The 25,592-nt window shown below is 40.2% G+C and overlaps 1 protein-coding gene and 1 pseudogene across 1 annotated transcript in view; both read right to left on the minus strand.

Moving 5' to 3' along the window:
* Nucleotides 1–25,592, minus strand: part of Gabrg3 (gamma-aminobutyric acid type A receptor subunit gamma3) — a 642,783-nt gene that overhangs the window by 199,600 nt on the left and 417,591 nt on the right. The window lies entirely within an intron of this gene.
* LOC110562406 (eukaryotic translation initiation factor 1-like) lies at nt 1,410–1,735 on the minus strand (annotated as a pseudogene).

Below are 25,592 nucleotides of genomic sequence, written 5' to 3' on the forward strand. Positions count from 1 at the left end.
ACGGAAGTAGATGGTAGGGTGGGACCAGGATGAGAAGAGGAAGTAGGGTTGTGATTGGGATATAAAATGACCAAATTAATGAAGAGAAAATGTATAACACATTTCTTATCTTTCAATGTTAATGCAAATGGAAAGGGCAATAATAAAGGTATATATACAGAAATCTTGCTTCAAAGATTAGAAACATTAAAATTGAAGACTGGTATGAGATCCCCATGACTCATTAGCTCACCTTAGTGCATCTCTGTGCCTCCAAGAGGGACTGAGCAGAGCTGCAGGCCACACTAGGCAACGCAGACAGGTGCCCCCAACTGTGGGCTGCACTGAGAACATCATCATGGTCCCAACTACATGGTCTGTGGGGACTATGAAGTCACTAATGCCAGATATGTCATTTAGGTTATTCAGAAGTCAAAAGCAGTTCTAGCAAAAGGACCACCACATGGATTTGAATCTTATGCAGTTATATTTCATAAGAAAAGAGAAACCCAAAATAGTTTTGGGCACAGGGCTAATTTATTTAAAAGCTTTCCTCAGAGCTCTTTGTGGTCACAGAAAGTCCACTCTGCACATCAAGGGGGCTTTTGAGCAGCTGCACAGTGCCACCATCATCACCTTATATGTTTAGATAGGAAAGGTGCATGTTAGTTTGCAAATTGTGACTGTTACACTCCTTGACCATCAGTGTAAAGGGAAATCCAAATCAAACCCTGCTTTAAACCTGACCATGATTACCAGACTCTCTACTGAGAGATCACTTGGTCTACAAAGGCTCTCTTATTTGGCAGCAAAAGTATTACCTGGTTATAATTCCAATAGTCTTTAACCATATCCCAGCTACAGAGAGAATTTCCAAAGCTGAGGACATATGTTCATGGGATAGGACTTGTAGAAGAGTGCCTTAGAACTTAGGGGAGGGTAACACTGGATTCACCCAATCACTGGGTGGCCAGTCATTCTGGTTATATTTTAGCTCCAGAGAAAATAGGAACAAGCTTATCTGAATATGGCACCCTTGGAAAGATAGGGAGAAATGTAGTGTGGCAGTTGTATTTTTGTCATTAAAGCATTGTTTGTTTTCTACTCTCAATCTCACAGACATCAATGCCAGTTGTCGCTATAGCTACTGGCAATGAACTATTGTTCCTTTACAGTAGCTGTACATTGTAAGGAAACTCAGTATGTGTGTAGGGATGGTAGAGATAATACTGAAATTAGATCGATCTGAACAATATTTTTTGCTCTTTTCAGTTTATGGTATGAAGGAGTTACACTAGTCCAAGTTAAAAGTGGACCCCAAATAGTTACATTATACAAGCTGTGAGGTTGTTAAACTTGTATCAAGGGACAGAACAGAAATTCTACTCATTTCAAGGAAATCCTCACTTAAGCTTCAGAGCCATAAGCACTTAAAACCCATGAACCTTTAGTTAACTGTCCTTAGCCAGTTTAGTCTCTATCAAGAGCTGGCATATGTTCTTATGCTAGTCACCCTGTAGCTGAATTACTTCTCCATATTCTGGATGCTCAATTACAGTACCATTGCAGGCATTTTTTTTTTTTTCTGAAATTCCTGCACAGTTTCAGTGATCCCTTGGACGCTAGTAAGGGGCTTCCTGCTGTTTCTCTGTTGAAGTCTTATATGGATAGAATCCTCAGCACCAACAGGAAGCAAGTCATCACCCTTACATCAGCAAGTGGGGTTGAATGAGTGGAGGTTCTGGAAAGTGGACATAGACACCATTCCTGTTCCTGGTCGGAAATGGCCTACAGAAGGCCTGTGGAAGAAGGCAGGCAGTAGGGGCAGAGCTCCTGGAAGTGAAAGGGTTCAAGGGAGAGGCAGATGGGTCCTCAGTGGCAGCTTAGTGACTGGGACAATATTATTTTATTTAAAAATGGCATTATTTAAGTAAAATTGATAATTATACACTCCAGGGAAAACAGTAAACTAGTAAATTTTAAAGAAGTGAGAGAAACAATAAGCAAGTTCTATGAGGTCCATTAAATGGACACATCATCAGAGCAGAAGGCATTGGATGGCTAATACTGTCAATTTGACAGGATCTTGGAACTTCATTAGGAAAAAAATCACCAGGCTTGTCTACCAGAGAGTGTCTAGATTGTGTTACCTGAGATGGGGAGACTCACTGCAAGTCTGGACCATCCATGCCATGAACTGGTACCCCAGACTGAAGAACAAGAAGAAAGCAAGCTGAGTCCAGCATTCATCTTTCTCTGCTTCCTGCTGCTGTGACTTCCCCACCTAATGGACTGTACTTTAAAGCTGTAGGACAGAATAAACCCTTTCTTTTGTTAAATTGCTTCCATTGTGTATTTTGCCACAGCAAGAGGAAAGTAACTAGCACAGTTAAGAAATAGAAGAACACAAAAGACATGGGAAATATATACAAATACAAAACAATACAAAAATTCTAGTTTAAATCCAGCCTATAGTGATCACATGAACTAAGAGAAATGAAGTACAACTAAAAGCACAAACTATTAAAATAGCTCTTTATAAAACCAACATAATCCAACTTCTGCCTATAGACTGAAACAGATTCAAACCCTAATTCAATAATGTAAATTTATCCTCCAAATCATGAGTCAAAAACTTGCTGTGGATCTCTGGGCATCAGCAAAGATTGCTTCCTCATTGATTCTTCAGAGAGGCTGAAGATGCCACTCCTTAAATGCACAGTCAACAAAAAAGTGTGTGTGCATGCAGTAGCAAAAATACATGTCCAAGAAGAAATGTAAGCTTTATTGGTAATGCCTATAAATTTGAGACAATCCAGATTTTCAGGCAGCTCAGGTGCATAACACCTGTATAAAATCACCTCTACAACCAAACCCAGCAAATAAACAGAATAAGTTGATTCTGTGAGATACTCGTGTAAACTACAAGTAGGCAAACTCCACCTGGTAGAGCTATGCAACAGCAAGCCTTGCCCCAGGGGATCCTAATCTGAGACCTAATCTCAGAGGGTCTAGAAGACAGAGGATGGCACCAAAGATGAAGATCCTCACTTCTTTGGGTCTAATTGAATTTTCCTTGCTATGAGTTGGATTTGTTTGAGACCAGGTGTTCATTTCTTTTTCTTATATTCTGAATGTCTGTCTTATTCTTCTCCTACCTCTGTATTCTGGAAACAACTCATTTGGTTTAACAAGTTGACCTCAGAAGAGAAATATATCTCAGAAGAAAACAGATGTTGGAAATCACTCATATTTGATTGTGAACAAACAAAACTCTGGTCTTTACATCAGGATGGGGGAGGTACAGGCAGAGAGTGAAGACCTTATGAAGAGATCAGTGACGCCAGAAGATGAAGTCTGACAAATGAGTCCACAGAGTCTAATCAGCATGTGCCTTGCTCATGGACCTCTGACCCTGCAGAATGGTGACCATACGTTGGCTGTTTAAGCCACCCAGACTGTGGCACTGGGGCAGCAGTTGGACTTACATAGAAACTATTAAAAATAATCCATACAAGATGACAAAATGTATAAGAATAACAAAATGCAGCCAATGAAATCAGAATCCTTTATCTCAGAATCATCAGTGGAAAAGACATGATGGGCATAGGATGAACCAGCACACGAGGACACAGGCAGGGCCCTATTTTTTGAACAGAGTGGTGGAAGCATTCATTTGCATGTGCGCACACACACACACACACACACACACACACACACACACATGAAAATGCAAAACTGAGCTTCACACGTATGGTCTTTACTGTATTATGATCCTCTAAATATATTTCAAAGCTAAAAATAATACATGGAAACTATTCTATCGTTCATCTCCTTTTTAGCAAAATTTGTTTAATTGTTTTGGCGAAATTTCTGACCTGCTAACATTATTATTTGCAGGTGTCTACCCACATATCTTGTTGTCAGTTGAATTTAATCTAAAGGAAGAACTCAGAGCTATCACATGAGGAGAGGATTTTAAAATCACCTCTTTCTTTTTTGTAAATGTTTGTTTGTTTGTTTGTTTTTTATTTTCGAAACAAGGTTTCTCTATGTAGCCCTGACTGTCCTAGAACTCACTCTGTAGACCAGGCTGGCCTTGAACTCAGAGACCTGCCTGCCTCTGCCTCTCAGGTGCTGGGATTAAAGGCTTGTGCCACAGTAGCTTGGTTTAAAATCACCTTTTAAAGTGAGGATTAGGGAAGGAAGAGACCCAGGAATCCATTCTGCCTATCTGCAGTGAAACTGATTTTTGAGCATTAAAATGGTGTCCCACATTCTTATGCAGAAATTTCCGCTGAGATTAAAGCTGCACACCTTGGAGGGAATCTCATTAAGACACAAGATTTTTACAGTGATGCGAAATAAGATGGTCTAAGGGGAGGTAAAGCATTCCATCCAGAAGAAAAACTACTGAGGCTCCCAGAGCAAACAACTCAAAACACCTTCAGGAAGTCCAGAGTCCCTGGAACTGACAAGATTCACTAGTGCCCTTCCCCACCCCCTCCCAAGCATATACAAGCTGAGAGACACTTTCAGGCAAGTAAGAGCTGTCTAGAAAAGGCAAAGACCAGCTAAGCCATCTGGAAGAAAAAGAGCATCCAATGAACCCGGAAGAAGCACAGATCAGCCAAGTTGTCTACAAAACGCTCAGATCAACTGAACTACCTGGAAAGGACAATCTCTAATCCATTAAACTGCCTGCAGGTTGTGCATTGCACTCCAAGTTTCCAGCCTTTGTCATCTGTCTCCTCTGGTGTGATGGGATTTCTGCTCATTTAAGTGATCCCTCTGCCATACCCATGAGAGTAACCCCAATAAAACAAATTGAAGCTTGGTGGTATCCTTACTTTGCTCTGTCACAGGCTCCCTATCTGGAATGGGTAGATGTTTGTTCACATCTCCTCAGGAACAGGGTCAGCATCAGCTAGCACACAGTGCTTTAGAAAATGTTTCTTTCTTTCTTTCTTTTTTTTCTGCTTCTATGAAGTAGCTGATATAATATCCAGAAAATCATTTGGCATTAAATTACAGCTTTTTTGTGAATTTCCTTGTCAGATAGTGTTGGTATGTCTTGGAAGCATTGATCAAAGTTCTCAAAGATTGTGTGAAAATAAGTGTCTAAGAAGCCGCCCCAACAGGGAGATGAAAACACATCTTTGAGATTGCAGCATTTGTAGACTGTGTTCTGAGACTGCTCAAGCACCTCTGAAGTAGTGTACCTAATATAAACACAAGATCATGTGATTCCCCCAAGGCAGTAAATACAGGTGAAACATTTGCACAGTTTATAAACAAACAAACAAACAAAAGACCTGAAGGAAGATGAATTTAAGAGTTATACAAATCTTATAGGAACTCTATTCTGTGTTTAGCTTTTTTAAAGTTAAAAATAACAGAACTTCACATCCATTTGTAATAAGATGAGAAGTGAAAAATTCTTGCTATGTGATCTTTTTTTTCCTGAAAACAAAAAGGCCTATGCCAGCCAAACAGCTTAGCAGGCACACCGATAACCTCAGGTTTATCCCTGGAGCCTGTGAAGTGGAGGAGGGAACACAGCTAACAAGTTGTCCTTTGACCTCTGCTCATGCAGTAAATAGGTGTAGCACTGAGAAAGTTCCAAATGTCATATCAAAAGACATTTCTGATCCACAATTGTACACAGACTGTTCACTATACATGGTTTTGTTCATTCTTGAATGTCATGTGATTAGACTCATCAGGATGCAGGTTCTGTGTCTAGCTCTGTAATATAACACATCCATTCTTTGTTTCTGGCAAGCGGTGTTTTACTGCTCAAGAGCACCGGAGTGTATTTGTCCATTGCTGCGCTGGAGTACTTTAGGAGCTTTTAAATCCAACATGCTGTGAATATTCTTGAACATTCTTTGTGGAAAACTGCACTAATTTTCTTTAGTATACATGTTTGGAATGGAATGGCTGCATTACAGGGTAGAAGGACATGTATAGGACATGCACATATATACTGCATCTTTACTTACTGTATGTTTTTATTCCTGACAGACTGTTGAGGCTACTGTAGATTCCTTTAGTAAATGCTGTTCCTGGGATAGTGATAATGGAATTCCTTCCTGATAGACTGCCCCAGCCACAGAAAACCAGAAGTCCCACTGAGACTGTCTTGCTGTCATCACTCAACTATTGTCAGCCACATTTCTCAGGAAGAATTGTTTGTTGACACTGTCTATTCTCAAGATAGTCTGCTTTGCCTAAGCAAGCAGTTCCAAAAGAAAAGGATGACACATTTCTCAAGACTTTCTTAAGCTACATATCCTCTTCACATCTATATCAACTTCCTTATACCCAAGTCCCCTGTCCACTCCTATAAGAGACACAACCAGCCCCTTCACCTTCATAAAACTTCCACCAACCCAGAAAGTAAGAATGTCACCAGAAGCATCTAAGACCTACAGAAAAGCTTCTACATCTTGCTGTAATTACCTCTCTAATGTACCTCCTAATATACTTTCAGTTTGCTTTGATTTATGATCTTTATTCTATAAAGCTATAAAACTTCCATGAAGCTGCTTTTAAGTTGAAACATAAAATTTGGGGTAACATAAATCTGTGTTCCTGGTTCATTGTAACTCAAAATGGCTATATCTTATTCTCTTTAAGGTGAGAAGTTTGTTTGTTTTGTTTTTAAATTCACAGAAGAAAAAAAAATGTAACAGGAAGAAAACAATAACATGTAACTGTAGTAATCCAAGTGCATTAATAGTCAGATTTACAGTGAATGGTCTAACTGTATCAAGTCAAAAAGGAATTGAACTCTTTTTTTATTTTTTCTTTGCAGCACTAGGGATCAAACTCAAGGCTCTCAGTAAATGCCCTAGTGCTGAACTACACCTCCAATCTCCTCCCCCTCCTTTAATATATTTTTGCTTTGAAAGGGAGTTTTGTTATATACCCCAAGGGTGGCCTTGACCTTGTGACCTTCCTGCTCTACCTTCAAATTCTTAATGTGTATTTCACAGATTACTAGTGGTTCAGTTTATGCTATATTTCTGGTGAAGCAAAATTTAAATTTTACAAGCCAACTAATATTAATAATAAAAAACAGCTTGTTTTTCCAATTTTCCATAGTGTAATATATCAAAGGGGCAAAGCCAATGTGAGGTACTATGAAACTCTGTTCATTGAGGGATTTATTGCTCAGTGTTTTTCCTGTCTGATTTTACCACGATGGGCTTGGTATTTTTGAGTTCTGAAAATAAAATAGCAAATATTTCCCTACTTTGTGTATCCAGGGAAATTTACTGCATTAACACTGACATTTATGTCTGTGAATATTCTTTAATGGATTCCTGGCACACAAAAGCAGCATAAGAGGCTCAACAGTCTTCCTTATTCTGTAGTGATTATTTGCTGATTTCCTTAAACTTCCTGGAAATTTTTATGCCCTGCAGGCAGTTTTATGTTTCCATCTTTTGTACCATTTTAAAATTCAATCCTAATGGAAGATATGTTACAATTTTTAATAATTTTTTTTTACTTCATGTTTGTTAAACTGAAAGATGGAAACTCAATCCTTAGTTGTTAAGCAATTTATTCCAAATTTGATTTGATTTGTTTGTTTTCCCATGTGACTATATTGTCTGAGTACATTCTTTGAATTATGACTCTGGATGCTGCTGCTTATAGGTATATTCATCAATCAGATTTTTATTATGGAATGGGCCAAAGCAAGAATGGAATTACTTTAAAAAGTTAGACATCTATTGTGTGATGAAATGTGGAGACTGTTTTGTGAGGAATATGCATATCGCAATGACACATTGTTTCTCAAAGTAACCTACTTCAGATAAAACTTGGGACACAGGTACAAATCTCCCCCATGGGAGCCCTGCTCCAGGAGGATTTTGTCTCTTCCTGATGGCAATGAGAACATTTTCTATCAAGAAGTAGGGCTGCAGGTTTAAATAACTAAATAATCACACAAATCTCACATTTGTTATGATGTACCATTCTCCACAATAGTTTATGAGAAACAGTTTGGGGCTATAAGAACAGGAAAAGATGGTTACCTCAGGGGGCTCTATGCTTGTCTAGGGTTTGACTGAAAGTCTGCTGAAGGCTATATTTTCCCAGCTCATGGGTCAGCATGAAGTGGGACTAGTAAGTGCTTGAGCCAGTAGGAAATGTACCTGGTGAAGAGTTATATCAGTGAGGACACTCCCTTAAAGGCGATGTTTGGGACTCTAGTCCCTTCCTCCCCACCCCACTCTTTGATGTCTAGTGACTATGTTATAAGCAGACACATTTGCCAGGTGCTTCCAATAACGATGCCCTATCTCTATCCCTAGAGGCATAAATAGAGCAAGACCAACTAAGAGTCAGAATGAGTGTTTTCTCTTGTGAGAATAATCGATCCCAGGTGTTTTGTCTTAGACTGAGTGAACTGGCTAATGCATCTTTTGCCCCTCTTTCTATTATGCTGTCTTTTGATTCCCACATATGGGGACTATTTATCTGTTCTGAATTGTAAACTTCTGCTCATATGTGTAGGAATTCTTCATACTATCTTGTGCCCCCCTCTCTCCTTCCTGCTGCAGAAGAGCAGTGAAGACTCCACGAAGCTGGTGAAGAGAATGAAATCTCCAGTCTGGTGGAAACCTAGTATTTCAGGTGGCCAGGTTCAGTCACCTGGCCAAGGCATCACCCCTAGGCCAACCGTGTTTCTTGGAGCCATGTTCAATGGCTAGGTAGAATAATTATTCTTTTAATGAGGAACTGTAACTTTATATCCCCAAATTCCTGCCCCAGCACAGCAGCTTACTGGAACACTGCTATGCAGGTTTGCAAGTCTGTCCACTTTTCTAAATTATTCAGAAAGACATAGCTTTTCCTTCTCTTCTTCTGTCTCTTTTCTAAGCTTGTTTTCCATACTGCTTTGGCCTTCACCAACATTCAGGCTTCCTCACTCCTTCTTTAAAGCTCCTCTCCCTGCCACGTGGCTGCTTCTCTGCCATGTGCCTGACCTCCATGCTGGTATAAAAGGTATGGCTATTTTTCATTCTCTCCTCCAGTCTCCTCCACTGCTCAGCTGCTGAGATTTATAGCTTGCTTGCACTGGGAGATTTTCCTATAAACCCTAATAAGATTGTCCTGGCTTCTTGCATTTGAATCAATTCTTAAGTTCCTTTATTAATGAAACTAAAGAGTCCAAGAGGGGATCCTGATTTCCAATGAAATCACCACTGTCTCTCATATTTGGTTTTTATTTCGTACATTTAGCTCTCTTTCATTCCTTTCTTTTGCTGTGTGTGTAAGAATTAATTGTCCCCATTTACCAGATCACACCACAATGTTGTGTGTTAACCTGTTTCCCTTTCTGTGGTATCACTTGGTGTAGAAGTCACACTTACACAGCACATCCACATTTCTTACATACCCATGACTTGTCAACTAACCTGCCATAGTGAAGCTCAGCCTAGATGATCATCACAAGAAATCTCCATGTTTCTTCCCTTAGACTTTGCTGAAGACTGGCTTTTGCAAGAAGTGTGTGTAGCCACAGTGCTGAAGCTTTTCTGAGACATTATTAGAAAAGAGTGTTCTTTTTGCCTGTGCTCATGGAGGGCATAAGGAAAGAAGTATATAACTCACTATTATATGATGATTCTCAATTCAGCATAAAAGCTATGTGAATCTGCATGTGTGTGTTCTTGCATTTTCAGCAAAGAATTAAAAGTACATATCCAAAAACTCAGTTCTTATTTTAATAATAAGCTTTTCATATGATGAAAAGGCTGGGGCTAGAAGCAATCTTAGTATTAGAAGAAACAAATTTTGCTATTTTCATAAAAGAAGTACTGATTATTCAAAAATCCAGGCAGGGGCCTGGGAAGATGGCTTAGTTGGTGAGGTGTTTGCAGCTCAGATATGAAGGGAGGAGTTCAGATCTCCTGAATAGATAAATGTTGGGTGGGCATGGGTAGCCCAGCTGGAGTCTCAACACTGGTTGAAGGTAGAGGCTTCCCCAAACAAGCTGATAAGCTAAACTAGCTGAATCACTAAGCTCCCAGTGAAAATAAGAAACCTTGGCTCAATAAATTATATTAACCTTTGGCCTTCTCATCCCATGCATGTGTACATGTGCATACACACAGTCACATGTGTATGAACACTTATATGTATGCCAATACACATGTGGTTATAAGTTCACACTGACATGTATAACACACATACACACACACACACAAATCTAGATACCATTTGGCAAACATGCTCCACGTATTTTCTCCTTGTCTGAGTTTAATTCAAAACCCTAGCCAATATACATAAGAGATTTTTTTAGACGACTCTGAAACATGGAGAAAAGAAGACAGCTTTTCTGGGTACTTTGGAACTTGGGGGAAGACATGTCAGTGTGAACTCATGGAGATTTTATGTTATGTGTCATAGCTGTGTAGTCTGAAAATCTGCAGCTTGAAAATACATATGACAGAGTTGCAAACTTATGAGCATGCACACAGGAAGAGCCCAGCACCTGCTAAGAACGTTAGAGCATGTGGGCTCCACAGTATGTAAACCTGAGCTAGTATCTACCCAATTTCTCTTAGAGCTGTGAGAAAACTTGTGGTCACCACTGCAACATCAAGTACTGAAGAGATCATAGAACTCAAAGAGGACCACATCTCTGCAACATTTGAGCAGAGACGGTGAGCTCACAACTGAGGCCTGTGCTCATGTGGGCCAAAGGCTAGCAGGTATCCCTGAAAATCTGGCCAGAATATGCACTCAGTATGTAACAAATTTATTTCTCATTGAAATAACACAGTTAAGTTATTGTTATTAATGTGTATTTGTACTTTAAATGCATGTGTGTCTGTGCATCATGTGCACACCTTGTTTCCCTAGCGGCCAGAAGCAGTCATCAAATCCCCTGAAACTGGAATGGTGGACAGTTGTGAGCTGCCATCTGGGTGCTTGGAATTGAAAGTAGGTCCTCTGGAAGAGCAGCTGATGCTCTCAACTGCTGAGCAATTTCTAAAGCCCCCAAATAATATATTAAAAATAGGTAGTAGGGTATCAAAAACCGAATTCATATCATCAAAGATCCAGTAGGAAGTTGTTCTTCATATTGAAAACAAAAGCACCAGTGAAATGAGGAAACAACTAGGATGATAAAATGCAGGTGGTGATGGTAGCACAGAGAACAAGCGTGGTGGCTGGTATGAGAGGACTTTAAACCACTGCTTGTGGGGGTTTCGGCAAGTAGTGTTTCTCATGTTCAGTACATGGCAGAAGAGGATCTCAAAAAGTTATATGTTTCAATGTTATATGCAGTCACTGAAATAAATCATTGTGTGAGTGAGAACAAGGATGACGGAGGAGGGAATTCTAGGACAAGAAAATAGAATAGAAGCCATATATGAGCAGAACTGGGAATGAATTATAATAAACTGGCAATAAGACATAAGAGAACAGACCCCTGTGTTAAGGAAGGCCCAGAAGGAGAAGAGAGAGGTTAGAAGAATTAACAGAAGTGGGCACAAAGGTGCAATCCTGCTATAGTGAGATAGGAGGACAGTGAGGTTGAAGACAGTCTGGCCTATATTTTATGACTCTAGAGAGAAAAAGTGGTGAGGGGATTAGAGAACTAAAAGAAAGAAAGAACTTAGTTGAATTTTTAGAAACGCTTTAGAAAATATTTTTTTATCTCATTAAAAAATCCACATAAAGGGAATAGTTCTACCTCAAGACCTAGCTTTACTACTTCTAGCTATACTACTATACCCAAAACATGCTTTACCACACAACAAGGGCACTTGCAATTGTATTTGTAATAGCCAGAATCTGGAAACAACCTAGAGGAAGCACAGAAAGAAATGAAGGTAGAGATCAGACCTGGGGAGAGTGGGAACCTGGGGAGAGGAGAGGACCTGCAGAGAGAATAGAAACCATGGGCAAGGGCATCTCTACGACAAGCTGGAGACCTAAGATGAGGTAAGCTTCTGGAAGGATATGGGGCTGACTCTAGCTGAGACTCCTAGTATCAGGGGTCATGGAAACTGAAGAGGACATCCTCTAACTAGACAAGAATCTGAGTGGAGGGAGGGGAACACCAACCCACCCACAAAATCTTTGACCCAAATTTTACCCTGCCTACAAGATGTGCAGGGATAAAGATAGAACAGAGATTGAGGAAATGTCCAACCAATGCCTGGCCCAACCTGAGATCCACCCCATGTGAGAGAGCCAACCCCTGAAAATGTTATGATACTTCTTTATGCGTGTAGACAGCATAGCTGTCCTCTGAGAGGCTCCACCAAGCAGGGAATCAAAACAGATGCTGAGACTCACAACCCAGCATGGGGCAATGGTTAAGGAGTCTTGTGGAAAAGCAGGAGGAAGGATAAAAAAGACCTAGAAGTGACAGATGCTCCACAAGAAGACCAACAGAGTCAACTAACCAGGGTCCTAAGGGGCTTGTTGAGACTGAAGCACTAATAAAGGACCAAGCATATACCAGACCTAGGCAGGCCCATTACACACATGTAGCTGGTGGGCAGCTCAGGCTTCCTGTGGGTTTCCTAGTAAGGGAAGTGAGGCTGTCTCTGACATGGACTCTGTTGCCTGCTTTTTGATCACTTCCTTCTTGCAAGGCTGTCTTGCCTGGCCACAGGGGAAGAGGATATGCTCTGTCCTGATACAAGTTGGTGGTGGTGGGGGTCCCCTGTTCTAAGGAATAGGGAATGGGGAAGGGGGAAAAGGGAGGGAGAGAGAAAAGGGAGGAGGGAAGGGGCTATGATCAGGATACAAAGTGAATAAATAAAATGTTAAAAATCCATGTTGAACTGAAATAAAAACAAGCTTTATACTGGCTGTTGATGTTAAAATGTTTAAACTTTGGCTCTCTGAAAGACAGTTACTAGAAAAACATCTACCTATCACTACTATTCTGTTAAAGGAACATGACAATAAATTGATTCCTAGTGACATACTGCTACGCCAATACATCAGTATCTCCTTCGACCCACATGCAAGAAGCTTCTTCCTGTAGTAGATGGGAACTAATGAGGAGAACCACAACTGGACAATGTGTACAGAGTGAGAGACTCTGGAGCATTCAGTCCGAAATGGGACATCTTCATCAAAGGCCTCCACTCTAGGCTCAGGGATCTGTTTTTGAAAAGAGGCAGAAAAACCCTAAGAGCCAGAGGTGGTGGATCTAAGGAAACAGTATCTTCCAAAAGCAACAGGACTGATGCACACATGAACTCACAGAGATTGTGGCAGCACTCACAAGACCTGCACAGGTTGAAGACAGGTGGGGTTCCAACACTGAGAGAGAGAAGCAGACCTGGGGTCCAAACCTTAACCAAGAAGTTACATGTAATTGATGCTCGCTGGAAAAGCAAGAAATCTTGGACAGTAAAAAGTAGGCAAACACTCGACCTGATCACATCTACAGATGGCAGAAAACGACTAAGATTATACTTAATAGCAATTAAGGTATTCAAAGCACTTGACATAAGCAGCTTAAGGGGCAAGGAAGTTGTGGTTCAGAGTTAAAGGAGGTGGAAGGACAGTGGTGGGCCTGGTCAGTTTGTGCTAGCAATGCTAATAACAGCTTGAGTCAGGCTCCCTTACAGGTCAGAGGATCAGAAAACAGACAGCTCAGGCTAGAACTAAAGCTGTCTTTAAATTTCTCTTTTTTCAACTTTTTTTTATCATTATTACAATTTATTCAATTTGTATCCCAGCTGTGGCTCCCTTCCTCATCTCCTAACCCCACCCTCCCTCCCTCTTCTCTCCCTCTGCCCCTCCCCTAGTCTCCTAGGTCCTCCTCCCCTTCTATCTGACCCTAGCCTATCAGGTCTTATCAGGACTGGTTACACTTTCTTCCTCTGTGGCCTGACAAGGCTGCACCCTTCTCCCTCCCCATGGGCCATGATCAGAGAGCCTGCCACTGAGTTCATGCCAGAGAAAGTCCCTGGTTCCCTAGCCATAACTTTCAAGATTCACCCTAAGTAGTCTACTCTTTCCATCGAGGTCCTACTCCTGCTGCTTCCTCAGTCTTCTAAAGTAGAACACCAGCTGAGACCACCAAGCCAATGAGCAAGATGTCACACTCAAATAATATCAGTCTGTCTCTGGCACCCTCATTGCAGGGGTTCATGGCCCATGGCCATGTCAGAATGTAAAAGATATTCAGTCCAACTTCATCAGTTACCACATTCGAAAACAGGGGTGTTCAAACTTTGTGTGCTGTATGTGTGCATGTGTATGTTTGTATGCTTGTGTGTGTATGTGTGTGGGGGGTGTTTGCACATGCCCATATATGTGTAAAGGCCATACTCATTTCTCAAATGCTATCAACCTTGCTTTTTGCAGCAGGGTCTCTTACTGACTTGAATCTTACTGAGCAGGCGAGGCTGGCTGGTCATTGAGGCCTGAGGATGCTTCAGTGTCCGAATCTCTACTGCTTCCATTAAGAGCATGTACCTCACACTCACGCTTTTTCATGTGCGTTCTGAAAACTGAACTCAGACCCATGCTATAATCTCGTTACTGTTGAGATATCTCCTTAGGCCCTGTCCAACCCTCCGGTATTGTGACATGACACTGTCATCTAATCATGCACTGGAGCATATCCATAGTGATGTGAGAGAGTATGTGGTCCACTAGCCACAAGTTAGAATGCCTGCAACAGTGCAAACAGTGTTTAAAAATCCAGTCTCTTTTGAGCCCAAAGGCAATCACCTAATTATGAGTCTCTGTAAAATTTTTAAAAAGTCACAATCTTCCAATATATTTCAGCACAGACAAACATATCCCCTGCAAAGGAGGAATGGAACTCTATAAAAGCATCTTCAAAGAAACCCCAAATGTCAGCATATACACAGGTTGGTGATAGATAGTTATTAGGGAAACTAAAGCTAGTTTAAGATGACTGTGGTTGTCAGTCAGCACATCCTAACTCTGTTCGACGACTGGGTGCTAATCCATCCTCAGTCTTCAGAATCTTAAACACAGAGGTGTCTTTTCCAGGGTACCATCTATGCAAGAAAAGTCAATCAACAGAAATTCTTTTTTGAAGAATGCAGATGTTGGATTTTGTGAGACTCCAAAGAAGTCATTATACAACCAAAGGTAGGTATTGATAGGTTACAGTCACCAAATAGAGAATGCCAAATCATAAAACAAATCACATGAGAATAATTGGGTTTGAAAAAAATTAAAATTTAAAACTTCCCTAGAGGATCTGAATAGCAAATCTGAACTGGCAAAAGGAAGAATAAGTGAACGCAATGATACTTCAGTAAAGACAACCTTCCACCACCACCCAAGATAGGAGGAAGAGAAGAGAAAAGCCTCAGAGTTCAAAGGCCCAAAGGGGGTCTTTTATACCAATGACAGCTGAGGTTGTAAAGAAGGGTGGACAGAAAAGCACCCTTGGAAAACTATCGTTGTAAACTTTGGAGATTTGATGGATAGGTTAATCTCTCTGAATGCTGAACACACTTAAATTCCAAGATCTGCACCTAAATATATGACTGCCTGGTTGTTAAAAAGCCAAAGAAGAAAATCCATCTGTGTAACATTAGAATGTGCTGCATCATGCCAGGTGTGGTAGCACACATCTTTAATCCCAGCATTTGGGAAGTAGAGGCAGGCAGAATTCTGAGTTCAAGACCAGCCTGGTCTACATAGTGAAATATAGGATAGCCAGGACTATATATAGAGAGAATAAACAAACAAACAAACAAACAAGCAAAGAAACAAATAAACAAGAAACAAAAAAATTGTTGCATCAAGGCATGAAGGGATTTTCTTTTTTTTAATTTTTATTTATTTATTTATTTATTTATTTTATCAGTTACATTTTATTAACTCTGTATCCCAGCCATGTCCCGATCCCTCATTCCCTCCCAGTCCCTCCCTCCCTCCCTCATCTCCACCGTGCCCCTTTCCAAGTCCACTGATAGGGGGGACCTCCTCCCCATTCATCTGATCCTGTTTTATCAGGTATCTTCAGGACTGGCTGCAAAGCCCTCCTCTGTGGCCTAACAGGACTGCTCCTCCCTTCCGGGGTGGGGAGACCAAAGAGCCAGTCATTGAGTTCCTGTTAGAAATAGTCCCTGTTCCCCTCACTTTGGGAAACCAATTGGTTACTGAGCTACCACAGGCTACATCTGAGTGGAGGTTCTAGGTTATATCCATACATGGTCCTTGGTTGAATGTCAGTCTCAGAAAAGACCCTGTGCCCAGATATATTTGGTCCTTGTGGAGCTCCTATCCTTTCCCCATCAGACTAACTCCCCTTCTTTCTTATGATTCCCTGTACTCTGCCAAAGGTTTGGTCATGAGTCTTTGCTTTGAAAACACTGCTAGTTAGAGTCTTTCAGATGCGCTCAGTAGACTCCTGTCATACGTTCAATGCACAACCCATCTGTCTTTCTAAATGAGGATTGATCATCTTACCCCATGTCCGCTCAATTGATTATCTTTTTTAGGTGTATAGATTTCATTATGTTTATCATATCTTATAGGTCTATATAAGTGAGTATATCCCATGTTTGTCTTTCTCCTTCTGGGATATTTCACTCAGGATGATCTTTTCTAGATCCCACCATTTGCCTGCAAATTTCATGATTTCCTCCTTTTTGATTGCTGAGTAGTATTCCATTGTATAAAAATACCACAATTTCTGTACCCATTCCACCGTTGATGGACATCTGGGTTGTTTCCAGGTTCTGGCTATTACAAATAGCGCTGCTATAAACATGGTTGAGCAAGTGTCCTTGTTGTGTACTTGAACAAACTTTGGGTATATACCTAGCAGTGGTATAGCTGGGTCTGGAGGAAGCACTATTCCTATTTGTCTTAGAAAGCACCTAACTATTCAGTTCATCTAGCTGACTGAGACCATCCTTGTTCTCAAGCACTTGTTTGTGTGCCCATGTGTGAAAACATCATTTCTGATTCCTTAGTGTTTCTGTCCTAGTTAGTTTTAACTGTTAATTTGACACATCCTACAATTACCTATGAAGGGAGTCTCAGTTGAGGGATTTCCCAGAACACATTGGTTTGTGGGCATGTCTGTAGGTGACTGTTTCTTGATGAAGAGTGCCAAACCCTCTGTAGGCAGGCCCATTCCCTGATCAACCTGGGCTGTATAATAAAGCCAGCTAGAGCTTTATTATATGCCAATGAGAGCCAAACAGCAAACAATGTTATTCCAGTGACTTTTCCTTTAAATTCCTGCCTGGATGTATCTCAGTGATAAACAGTAACTGCTAAGGTGATATAAACCCTTTCCTTTGCTAAGTGTCTTTTAGACAGAGGAATTGATTGAATCACTGAAACAGGAAGTGAACTGGAACCACTTCAAATACTCCTACTAAAACGCTCTTGTTCACCTTTTCCCGAGAGTAAATAGGCTTTGTAAGAACAGGCTCTGAAGCATAGTTATACACTCCTCAATTCTCAATTCTTAAGTTTCTATGAGATTTGAATGCTTTTCTGTATTCCCTGCCATGAATCTGTTCTGGTGATTTCTGTACCTTGGAAAGTCGGACTTAAGTTCTCAAACATAAAGTTGAATGACTCTTTTTAAAACTGCTTAGGAATAGAAATATTTCGGACTTATCTTGGGATATTTTCATATGCATGATGAGAAATGCTAGAGATGGGATACTAAGGCTAGACAGAAAATTACCTCACACACTCACACACACACAGGCACACACATGCTACACACACTATGATCTGTTACAATACACAATGTGAATAATTGCTTACAGTTTTAGAGAGTTAGTTCATGATAATCAAAGCAGGAAGCCAATAGGCATAGTGCTAGAATAGTTGCTGAGAGCTTAACATCCTAAATCACAGGCAACATGCAGAGAGCTTTGAAACTCCAGTGGCCTATTTCTTCAAATAAAATCATGTCTACTCCAACAAAGCCACACCTCCTCATTCCCTAAGACTTCTACTAAGTGGGGACCAAGCATTAAAATATATAAGCCTATGGAGCTGTTCTCATTCAAACCACCCCAGATACTAATGGGATAAATTCTAACTGGAGAGACAACTAGAAAACAAGCAAAAGTCAGAACTGTTCTGAGCAATTAAATAAGGATTCAGTCAGATAGGAAAACAGGAATAAATTAATTTCCCATTATGTAGGACTTTAGGCTGTGCCAAGTTCTGCATGGCTGTGCTGATTAATTTGCAGATCTTTGAGGTTGGTCCCTGGAAATGGATAGAAAAGGAAGGTAGTCCTCATGCATTCCTGATGAGTAAATGGGGACACAATGCCAAAGCTACAGTTTTTCTCAGATGCAGACAATAGCCATTTATCTAAGAACTCTTACAAAAATAGGGACACTAGAAAGTGCAGTCATGTAGCTACAGAGATGGGCCCTTCATCTGCACTCTCAAGCACTTTGCCTCAGTCTCTTTGGCTGCTTTTTTACATTTCCTTAGCATCTCTTAATGCAGGAAGGTTCTCTGGATCATCTTCAGACCATTCCTCCTCTCTCCTCATTTGCATCTGAGGTAGAACCAGCCAGTTCATCATTTAAATTGCATCTCTGTACTGACAAACACTAAATGTCTTTTTGAATATTTGCATTCAAGTTAGAACTGGTTATACACACATTTAACATTTGCTTATAAGTAAACTCTAGAACATGCCAGACTTCATGTTTGTCCAGAGAGCTCTCAACTCTCTACCAGAAACAATTCCCACAGTGCTCGGGCTGCCGGTTAATAACTTGCTCTTTCTTCTTTCTGCTCTACCACCTCTTCCATGGTTCCTCACTGCCTGCTCCTGTGTGGCCCCTGCTCAATATCCCCCATCTGGTCTCTTCTGATACACATTTTTATCTCTTGCTTTTCACTGTCCCCCTTGTTCAGTTTTTTTCTACACATATCTGTCAAAAATAATCTTTTAAGGCATATATCAATTTTGTTTTCTGCTGAAAACACTGGCTCCAAGTGAAATTCCTTTGGTGACATCAGGCTGAGTGTTATTCTAGTGTCTTCTGTCACAGGGCATTTGCACTAGTTTGCCACTCTATAAGCCTCATTATTTAATCAGTCAACTGAGTTGTCACTGTTCCTCTTAGAACAGCCCTTATTGGTATCTCTATCTATTCTCTGGTTTGTTCCCCTCCACACATGTGTTCTCTATCTGGCACACTGTGAATTGTAACAGAACACAACAAGGAGATGTGAAGAAGTCAGACACTTTCGTCAATTTTATTGACTGAGTTACTTCTACGAGTGCAATGAACATTAAGTGTATGTTGAAATATGGAGTTTGGAGACTTAAGGACCATTCTGCTTGTTGATTATTTTTTTAAATTTCAAAGTTGTTTTTAATAATAATAATAATAATAATAGTACAATTAATTGTCCCAGCATCAGGTGCTTATACATTGTCATTGTAATATTTTCCTATTTAAATGATTTCTTGAGAATTAAATGGTGATGCCCCCTCTTACAGAATTTATTTTTTTATTTTAATTTAATTTTGTTTTTAATTACACTTTATTTACTTTGTATCCCCCCTCTAGTTCCCTTCCTCCTCCCCTCCCAACTTCTTCCTTCTTTCTGCTTCTCCACACATGCCCCTTCCCAAGTCCACTGGTAGGGGAGGGTTTCTTTTTCTTCCTTCTGATCCTAGTTTTTTAGGTCTCATCAGGAGTGGCTGCATTGTCTTCCTCTGTAGCCTGGTAAGGCTGCTCCCCCCTCAGGGGGAGATGATCAAAGAGCAGGCCAATCAGTTCATGTCAGAAGCAGTCCTTGTTCCCATTACTATGGAACCCACTTAGACACTGAACTGCCATGGGCTACATCTGTGTAGGGGTTCTAGGTTATCTCCATGCATGGTCCTTGGTTGAAGTATGAGTCTCAGGAAAGACTGAGGGAATCTTATGAAAGAAGTGGGAAATAGTAAGATCTGGAGAGGACAGGAGGTCCACAAGGAGAGCAACAGAACCAAAAAATTTGTTTAATTTTTTTAACAAGTTTTATGATTCAAATCTAGATTGGCAGAGAATGTATACGCAATCAGGGTAGCTACATCAAATATCACATAAAATATGTTGTAAACCACAACCTCTTCTCAATTCTCTCCATGAATATAGAAAGACAAATGGAAAGCCCAAAGACAGCACACTTCTATGTGCTCCACAGAGTCTGAGCTCTAAGAACTCCCTGTGTCTTTCTGTCATCTCCCACGTCTGCTCAGACTCATTATTTAGAAGAGCTCAGAATCTTTAAGCTGCTGCTTACCTATATGTTGGGAGGATAAAGGAGGGGACTTCTGGTTACTGCATTCACAACTAAGGAGCCTGGAAGCGTTTTGCCCTCCTCACAGTAAAGAAAATGAAAAATCATAAACTCCTGTTAGATTCTTCAGCACATTAAAGCCATAGCAAGCTACTGCTTTCACAGTTGAGAAGACAGAGAGGAACTGCATAAAACCACAACTTATTGGGCCAGCTGCTCAGAAACCAAAATGTTTATGTGAATCAATGACTGGGTCAGAAGATGGAAACAATAATGGGCAGGTGAGTGGATGCTCAGAGCACACAAACTGAAAATACTACACCACTGATATGCTAACAGGTCTCAGAGGCAAAGTGGACTCACGCAAAAGCAGACACACAAAAGTGTAGACAGAAGAATTAAAGATGGGTAAGAACCCAACCTGTGAGCCTAAAGAAACAGGAACAGGCACTTCCAAAGTGGAAATGCAGAAGACAAAATGGAGGTAAGCATATAGGACAGAAGATTCCAGAAGAACAGAGCAGTTGAAAAAGGTGTGACAAGCACATAATAAAGATAGACTAAGAAAGAAAGAGGGAGACAGGACAATTGGAAACAACAACAACACATGAAATCTTACCAGAATTAATTCTAGAGGCAAACCAGGGGTCTAGAAACCTTGAGGACACTGAAGAGGAAATAAGAAAAAAATTCACATTTATGCATATTGTATCCAAACTACATAAATATCAAACATGAGAGGGATATCTTGAAAGAAGTCAGAAAAAAGAAAATCCACATTAAATGTGAAGGAAATAAAGGCAAGAATGGCGGAGCCACCGACAGTGTTTGAAAAATTCAGCCATCAGTCCAGAATTCTGTATCTGACAGAATTTTCCTCCAAAGATGAAGGAGAAATATTTTTTGAGGAAAATAAAAATTAAAGGGTATGATTAACTAAAAGAACTACCTTGTAAGACATGTTCAAAGTAACTATTCAGAAAACAAGAAAATCATACAGATCAAACTTCCAACTCTCCCAGAAAGTAAAAGCAGCAGAGAAAAGGTGAAAGAAGGGAAGTAAGCTATTTGATATTTCTTTTTCTCATTTCAGCACATTGTTATTTATTCAAAATAATAATAATAATAGCGACGACAATAATGCTTTGATGATTATAGCGTAAGCATAAGTGAAACAAATGTCAGAAAGGTAAGAGGAAATATAGGAGGGAACTAGGGATTCCTAGTAGGGATTCACATGACTTGTGAAGTCCTACAGTATCAGTTGGAAGTGGAGGTGGGTAAGAGAAAATTGCACCCTTTAAAAAGGAAAGTATTCTGCACATACTGAGAGGAGAAATGTGGAAACACAAAAGATGGTCAGAGCCAGAGAAAGCAGAAAAGAAGTAGGAACAATGGAAAAGGACAGCACGGAGAATGAGAAGGATTTAGCTCCTGTTCAGAATCAGACCTCTTCGCAGAACAGTCCATGAAAGCAGCTTTCAGTGGGAAACACACATTCACAGACTACACCCCATACACATTTACACTTACAGCCTTTCACACACTGACATGGATAGAACATTCACAGACTCACATACACCCACCCACACATTCACACTCACATACCCATTCACACCTGACGCACAAGAATCTTACATTCACTCACACATTCACACCCATCTCTTCACACAACGACACACATGAAATATTCACAGACACGCACTACACACACTCACATATAAACACATTAAAACTCCCAACCACACATTCACTTTAGTCACAGTCACACTATACACATAAAATACACATCTATACATTTACACGCTCACCATCCATAGTCACACACTACATGCATAAAACAAACCTGCACACATCCACATGCACATCACCCATATTCACACACTTGACACACGGGTTCAGAACACAGTACCCCTTCTCACAAAACATAGAGAACTTCAGGACAGTTTGCTCTTTCTGCTCATCACATTCAGAGCAGATACACTTTATCCTGCTTACTTTGTGGGTGTCATACTCTTTTCCAGTGTGTTCAGACTTAACACATACTTAACAGGGTCTTTATGCAATGAGTCTGAGAAATGTGTATGATCCAATGTTAGTTTGCTAGTAATATGAAACCCCCTAATAAATGATTTCTACTTAAATATTTTTCTCATTATGATTTAATTTAATATTTTGATCAGTATACAAATTTATTCAGAACTGAAATAAGGATTAGAAGTCAGCAGACCTGAGCCTTAAAAGTATATAACATATAACTCTTATATTTACAAAACTAAGGCATTTTCATAATCTATTCCTAACTCAGTTGTAGGGAAAATGCCTGTGCCCATGTTGTTCATCCGGAATTCACTGCAGCCCACTCACTTATCTCCAAACCCAAAGCCTTGCTGTGCACACTGGGGAAAATCTCTACCACTGAGCTATACACTCAATAATTGTTGGTGATTTGCTACAGGTACCCAAATACTCTTTACCTAACAGCTGGAGAAAGCAGCTAAAGCAGCCAGCAGCCAGACAGAACACTTTTGGGCTTCATGCTGTTCATAGGGAGGACTGAGGTGATGCTAGCGATAGCTTCTTTTTTCTTTACTTTTTTTTCTTTTTCTTTTTTGCTATTTACTGTGTCTCAGGCTTCTTTATTTAAGAACAGAATAATAAATGATGGCTCATGATGAACAGCATAAGGTGCTAGCCTTATTTGGGGGAAGGTTATTAAGAAAGAGGTTGTTTCAATTGTGTTACATTAAGACATCATTCAGCATAGTGATGGTCAGTCAGTAAACCACTCATGACTAAGGATAAAAAGCTGAGTTTGAATTTTCAGAACCCAGATAAAGTCAGACAGAATAGGAGGCAAATCTGTAATCCTAGATGTCCTATATGGAGATGGGAAGCCGAGGCAGGAGAATCTTCAGAAGTTCATAGGTCACGTAGTCTGGCATAAGCAGCAGTAAAACAAGTTCTTGTCTCAAATAAGCTGCAAAGCAAGGACTAAAATTTCCCTTTGACTTCCACATGGTGCCAGCACATCAGCATTCTCACATATAAATGTGCACCTACACGTTATCAATATAATACTTGGGCTCCATTTTTTGTTGCTAATATATTTTGGAACAAAATATTAACATAGATATGCTGACAAATTCATTATAATTTACCTTGAAAATTTGAGATACATAAAGTTGCTAGATATACTCAAAAGAGGGTCACAAATCACAAGAGGAACTGCATGTGCAGCTTGCCTCTGGCTCTTCATCATTAGCACCCTGGAGAAATCATTTAACCATAACTATGAAGGGCGGACGCCCCTGTGCTGTAATTTGCATTATTAACTAGGCTTCATCAGCACCGCAGCAATAAAATATAAGGGGAGGAAGAGGTCATGCTGCAAGAGTCCAATTGTCCTTCTAACAACTGACTGCTACTTCCCTATGGCTTTCACTCTGTAGAACACACTCCAGGATTCACCAAACAAATCACCTGCAGCTTCCCACCCATGATAAAAAGGAACTAATGACTCATTTCACACCTGGCCTACTGTTGTCTGTTTTAAAGATGTGACAAAAATGTTGTAGAATCTTCATTGTCAGGTCAAAGAGAGACTGAAAATGTTGATATTTTGGCAGTGGTCAATAGATAGTCTGGTCCTAGAGCAAATATTAAAAAAACATGATTTAAATAGAAATATTTTCCAAAATGTTTTCTGTGCTTCAATTTTTTTTCAGAACTTCAAACTATGGGACTCTGAACTTAAACCACAGAAGAACAATGCCATTGTGTAGATGCCTAAGGCTGCTGGAGGCATTTCAAACTTGGTAGTTTGTAGTGTTTGTTTTTTCTTCTTGCTTACCTTCTCACCTTCCCCCAGCTGAGAATGAGCACGGGGAGCAATGAGTGTCAGAGCTGCTCAGAGCCATTCATATGACAAGTTAATTCATTTGCAGAATGCACACGGAGACTTGCAGGAATTTCCTTGGCCACTCCTGGGGAAACAATCCAGTCTTTATAGTAGCTACTGATGGCAGCGGCGTGCAGAAGAATCCTGATGTTCAGTGTACTTAATATGACAGGAGAGTAATGTGCTTAAGGGCCCACTTCATTTTGCTTTTACCAGGTATTTTGTACATAATTAAAATTTGTTGTAGGCTTGTTTCATTAACTATGACTGATGGAGAAAATACTCTGTAATTGAATTAAACAAGCTGCTAATGAAGCAAAGAGTTCTTATTTCTGGGCAAGACAGGTTGTATTATAAGGCATCGTGTATGCCATGGTCAGAGTACCTGTGGCCCAGAACAGTGAGGGGTCTCTGCCTCTGCAACTCAGGTCCCACAGGAAGCAAGAGAAAAGTTCCCTGAGAATTCTGGATGCTAGAGTTTTGTTTTCCTGTGTAGACAGCACAAACCAAACAAGCAATGACAGTCATGTGTTCCTCCTGCCTGCCACGCAAGTGTCTAAGATGCTACTTTAAAACTTTTGCTTAATAACAATGTTTATAGGTGAAATATATAGAAGATATATTATTAATTTGGAAATACTAGAATTATATTGTAGAGCTTTTTTGTATAATATTAAAGAATATAGGCAAAAAAAAAATAAAACTTTTGCTCCTCCTAGAGACTATGTTTTTTCAGTCCTGTTCAATGCTTAATTTGATTTTAACTGTCAGAGACTTTAAGACGGCATATGCAAACATGGGGCTGTGGAAATAGAGGGCTTGAAATAAGGGAGTACTTCAGGAATTGTTTCCATCAGGTATTCTGTGTTCAATGTGTTTACTTCTGGAAGACATTTAAGGCATAAAGAATGGGTCAGGGTTTGAAAAACTAAAGACCCAGCAATTATGAAGTATTGCAGAAGCATGCAATCTCACTTCTGCTGCTGCTTTTGTGTTGTAATTTATGGTTTCACACAAGTGTGCCAGTACTGAAGCAGCAGCAGCAGAGGGGAAATGCCACCTCTAACATGGGAGCAGGGGGTCCTAATTGTTCTCATATGGGAAAGGTTTTCTTTCTTCTGTGCTATGAATTAATAATTCAGGTATGTGTTCACATACAGAAAGCATAACTGAACAGTAGAAGTACAAAAAAAGGTAACAGATAACTCTTTAAAAAAAACTATGAGAGGAAGAGAGGAATTGAAGTCAAGTCTCAGGGAATATGAATGATTTGACCTTTGCTAGCCAGATCAAGACTGTTTCATTAATACTGGACTCCTTCAACGTTGAGGTTCCTTTTTGGAGAACTCAGTGAATCAAGAAGTAAGCTTGACCACTCTGGTCTTGCCTCCCCGTCACACTTCTGTCGCTATAGCAAATGCTGGATATAATCAAA

Source organism: Meriones unguiculatus, chromosome 14 (assembly GCF_030254825.1).
Source record: "Meriones unguiculatus strain TT.TT164.6M chromosome 14, Bangor_MerUng_6.1, whole genome shotgun sequence".
Taxonomy (NCBI): domain Eukaryota; kingdom Metazoa; phylum Chordata; class Mammalia; order Rodentia; family Muridae; genus Meriones; species Meriones unguiculatus.